The sequence below is a fragment of the Mytilus edulis genome, chromosome 1 (genome assembly GCF_963676685.1).
Source record: "Mytilus edulis chromosome 1, xbMytEdul2.2, whole genome shotgun sequence".
In the NCBI taxonomy this organism is placed as follows: Eukaryota; Metazoa; Mollusca; class Bivalvia; order Mytilida; family Mytilidae; genus Mytilus; species Mytilus edulis.
This window is the reverse complement of record NC_092344.1, coordinates 69,873,383-69,878,708: the sequence shown is the minus strand read 5'-3', so window position 1 is coordinate 69,878,708 and position 5,326 is coordinate 69,873,383. Positions and strand designations below refer to the sequence as shown.

At 29.8% G+C, this 5,326-nt stretch overlaps 1 long non-coding RNA gene across 1 annotated transcript; it reads left to right on the top strand.

The window, feature by feature from the left end:
• Positions 1-203: 203 nt before the first annotated feature.
• On the top strand, positions 204-2,929 carry LOC139519945 (uncharacterized). Its single transcript, XR_011663768.1, has 3 exons — positions 204-247; positions 565-630; positions 2,798-2,929. It is a non-coding gene; the product is annotated as an uncharacterized lncRNA (long non-coding RNA).
• The last annotated feature ends 2,397 nt before the right edge of the window (positions 2,930-5,326 follow it).

Sequence of the window (5,326 nt, the reverse complement as noted above, 5' to 3'; positions counted from 1 at the left end):
TTTCTTTAACACGTGTATTTTACAAGACTTGTCCATTGTTACTTTCAATTATGTTCTTTTTGATGAGGTTAATGATAGGATGTTTAAAAGCCGTATATTATAAAGAGAAAACTTATATATTTAAATAAATGTTCTACAAAATACTCACTTTGAATTTAGTTATAGTATATATTCTCAAATAGATCAATACAATATTCTAATTGCAGTCCGAATTTCATGCCGCTGTTAAAGACGATAGTGGTACAATGTAAGTTTTTGATTTCTTTGCCACATTGTGTGGACCTTGTGTAATAAAATAAACGGTACTAATTTTCTTTCACCTATATATGAAGTAAGCTTTTGAATTAAAAATACCATTATCTTTTATAAATACAATTATAAACGTGTAAAAGTAACGTCTATCATATAACTTTTTTTTCTCGTTTTATGATTTTCATTGTTATACTTGAATTATCAAAAAAACAAAAGTTTAGTCAAATAGTACTTTTTTTACCCAACACAAATACCAAAACATTTTATGATGATGTTGTGACACACATTGTTTTTCTGATTCTTCTTTTTTAGAAATTGTCAAACGAATACCGTAACAGTGATTGTGTCTTTCTCAAAGTATATGAAGATGAACTTGAGGTAAATTCACAATTTTCATATGACGCCCGTTTTCACTTTGCGTTTTTTTTTCTTCTTCTATAAATCATATTTTGATAGGAACTTCAGACATTCTACACACACTCAACTTTATTTATTGATGACACTTTCCAATGCAACTGGAATATCTATTTATTTTGTACATTTTCCTATTTGAATGAAATATTCACGACAGCATTTGTTACCAATTGTTACATCAAATTAACGGATTGATATTAATATTGTATTTCACCGCTGTTCTTGGCAAACCGAAAGTCCCCAATGATATTTATAGCTTCGCAGTGTATCACTTTTTTTTTTTTAATATTTTGAATACCATATCACCCCAACCCCCAAAGAAAAGTATATGATAGAAGTCTTTATACACGTACCTTTCTTTGGGTACTGTAATATTTGTATTATTATATATTCTAGGACGTTGCTTCTGAATGTGGGATAAATATAATGCCTACATTTCTTTGTTACATACATGACAAAAAGGTATGATTTGAAATAACTGATTAACAAGGTATATAATAGAGCTTTTGTTTCTATACATTAAATCTCAAATAGGCTAAATTCTGTAATCCATCAAACAAGTGGTACTTATATTGACAAACGATAATGATGATATAACTGTGCACTTAAGGACTCAAATATTACGCGTTAAAGTTTTCGTTCGCCTATCTTATAGATGCCATCAAAGGATCAAATATGACATGTTTTACCTAAAATCAATGTTTTCGACAAAATATTTTAATAAATAAGAAGTGAGTCAAATCCATAAATAAACTCATCATAACTACCAGGGTTGAAATTTAATATTTGAGCTAGACGCCCGTATCGTCTACAAAAGAATCATCAGTGACGCTCGAATAAAAAAATGGTAAAAGGCCAAATCAAGTACGAATTTGAAGAACATTGAGAACCAAAAACTCCTAAAAGTTTTGCCAAATACAGCTAAGGTTATCTATTCATGAGGTAAAAAAAAATAAGTATTTCCAAAAATCAAAATTTTGTTAAATTATTATTCTGACCATATCAATGATAATTCATGTCAACAATGCTAACTACTGGGATGGTGATACCTCTGTGGAATTAAAACTCCCCCAGAAAGATATTTTGACATTTTAACCTATTATGTTTGTTTGATTTGTTCACACATTGTTATCAATATAATTGTGTTTTACAGGTGAGAAGTTTAGCTAGCGATAAAACCAGGTTTAATCCACCATTTTCTACACAAAGAAATGCATGTATCAAGCCAGGAGTATGACAGTTGTTATCCATTTATTTAATGTGTTTTGTCTTTTCCCATTTAATAAGGGATTTTCCTATTTGATTTTCCTTGGAGTTTGGTATTTTTTATATTTTACTTTTTATCCATTGTATAGCAATCTTTTAAAAAGACATTTTCTTGCTTATATTAAAAATTAAACGACAATTTTTAAGTATTGATTTTAGCTATCTTATCAGTTTTGTATAACCATAATTATCGCTATTTTGTGCCTTTTTCCTTTTATCTTTTCTGTGATAATTTTTATGTCATGCTACTCGCTTGATATGGAAAATTATCGCTAGAAACTAAGGAGGCACGTGGCGTTGCTAATGAAATTGACATGAAATTGACAACGTCGTCATAGGTAAAATAGCAGTAAACAGATTATTATTGGTCATCTCAACTCGATAAAATCAATTTCGTTATTATTAACGATAATCTTTAAGAAGTGCATAGCCAAAAAACAAATATTTAAGATAAAATTGTCAATGTTGGATTTTGCCAAACATATATATATGAGTTGAATTCAAGGTGGCATTTTTATACCTTCTACTTTGACTAGGTTTTATTGATTAAATGTATATATTTGGGTTTTTTTTTTTTTAATTATTTAAGCAGTCCATTGGTTGGTTTTTTATTTTATTTCAGTGATTTTGAACGGTTTGATACTTCAAAAAAAACATTACAAAATGTAAAGATATTTTTGATTGATTGACGAATTGCATTTGCGACATTCTTATCGCAAATTCACTGTAGCAACTCTACAACATAGGACTGTTCGTCTCGGATAGATCAAAATATCATGTAAATCTTTCTCTATTCAGCAGTGTAATTCTTCCAGTTTAATCATCAAACCATTCATTTATACTTCTTATCCATATGTTATTACAGGTTGATCAACAGGTAGGAGCAAATGAAGATAAATTTAGAGAGATGATTGAAAGGCACATTTGATTCAACAAACGAATACTTCGACATTATATCGATTGTTTTGTCCACATTTAGTCATTGTTGTGTTATTAATTTGTCCTAATAATTCTATACAAATTATTACATTCCTTTTCAAATAAAAAAAAACTCATCATAAATAGCAGGGTTAATATAGTTATCAAAGGTACCAGGATTATAATTTAGTACGCCAGACGCGCGTTTCGGTTAGCGCTATAAAACCAGGTTTAATCAACCATTTTCTACATTAATGTCTGTAACAAGTCAGGAATATTACAGTTCTTGTCCACTCGTTTTTGATGTGTTTTGTTATTTGATTTTGCAATGTGATTATGAACTTTCCGATTTGATTTTCCTCTAAGTTCAGTATTTTTGTGATTTTACTTTTTGTCTAAATTATACTTATCAGTGCCAAATACGGCTAATGCAATCTATGCCTGGTATAAGAAGTTTTATATTTACGCCGGACACGAAAAAGACTCATCATTGACGCTCGAATTCATAAAAGCCAAATAAAGTGCGAAGTTGAATAACATTGAGGACCAAAATTCCTAAAAGTTTTGTCAAATACAGCTAATATAATCTATTCATGAGGTAGAAAAGCCTTAGAATTTCAAAAAAATCAAAAGTTTTGTAAACACTTTGACCGAATGTTGATATGCGTGTTAAGTGATGGATGTATAGGAGGAGACGAATACGCTGCCTATTCAGAAATCCAACTTAACTTCATTTGGAGTCCATGTCACCTTTAGATAGGTTCTTTGATTGGTATCATCTGAATCTATATATGAGATTTGAAAATCGCTTACCTACTGCTGCTTATATTTAATGAAGTATCTCTAATAGCCTTCGAACTCTTTAAATACGTAAGGTTTAAATATCTGGCAATTGGTTGGTTGATATTGTTTAGACAGCAGCTTTTGTATTGATATTGGGTTCAGTAATTATATACCTATATTGAGTTATTTACTTTCAGAACGATAGGTCATTATTTCGAAGAGTCAACCCGGACGATACCATGTTTTAATAAAATATTCTCCAACGCATGAAATAATGACCTATGTTAGGTCATTATTTTACTTCAAAAGTGCAAACTATAATGTACTTCAATATTATATTCGTCTGATAAATAGTTTCTTGTTGCCGATTGGGGAATATATTTTTTAAAGTTATGACAGGTGTAAAACAATCGGCATTGCTTGCTTTTTAATTTTAGAATTTTAGAAGTGTTGACATGAATTTCAATAATGTGGTCATTTTTATAAATTTCCTATTTACAAAACTTTGAATTTTTCGATTTTCTTATCCTAGGCATAGATTACCTTAGCCGTATTTGGCACAACTTTTTGGAATTTTGGATCCTAAAGGGGTAAATTCAGTAAAAAATCTCCTATTGACTATAATGCTAATCTATGTATGGAATTAAATTTACACCTGATTTACCTTTAGAAATTGGAAACTTTCATATAACATTCATGAAAGTACAAATGTAGCCCTATCTTTTGCACTAATAAAAACATAGGGTCATGCGGCATTTTTAGGCATTCACATGGCCTTGTTTACAAACAATGTAGATTCGCATTAAATTCCTATACTGACCCCCATTACTTTTCAACCCTGTTGTAAAAGAAATTAGTACATTCAGCATTTATTTTTTATTTTTTTTCTAGTTTTGATCCATCTGCTAAAAAATATTTAATACAAACATTATCTACCAATCAGAAGAGCATATGACTTCAGTGTTATACAGAAAGCTTTCCCCTAAATGGGCGGTCCCTGATGACGTATATTTATTTACTGAATTTACCCCTATAAGGGACTGTTTTACTTCTTTTCCCACTTTTTTTGTAATAAACATGTAAGGTACCCAATTTTCAAGTTCCAGTTTCAATACAACATTCATAAATGCTGAATTTGTAAAGATAGAGCAAAATTTATACTACAGCCCATACTGCGGCCAATGTATATTTGGTATATAAAGTTGCACATTGACTGTTTTTAAAAGAATGGTGTCAAATACTATGTTTAATAAATATGAATTGTTTTCTGTGTTTGCTTTGACCAGTATTGCAAGTACACATAGAAACTAAAGACTTGGTGTACTCTTAGTTAAATTTTTCCTTATATGGAAGTTTTTGATTAAATACCCTGAAAAGACCACAAAAAGACTTTTAAAGGTGTTTTTTTTTAGCACTTTAATACCAAATAAAACAACAATTATGTTTCATTATACTAAATCTGTGTTTTGTAATTACTTGTAAAGTTCACAAAATGTCATTAACAATCACTCTGCAGAAATTCCTGTTACCCCAACATCAGAATGGATTCTTCGCCAAAACTAGACGGCCAGAAATGAAGTAGAAAAAAGTGCCAAATATGAATAAATAAGACTAAGTATAACCAAACTTTGCATTTGGAAGAATAAAGTAACAATTTGGAATATTTAAAAGCAATTATTTAACATAAAAGTCC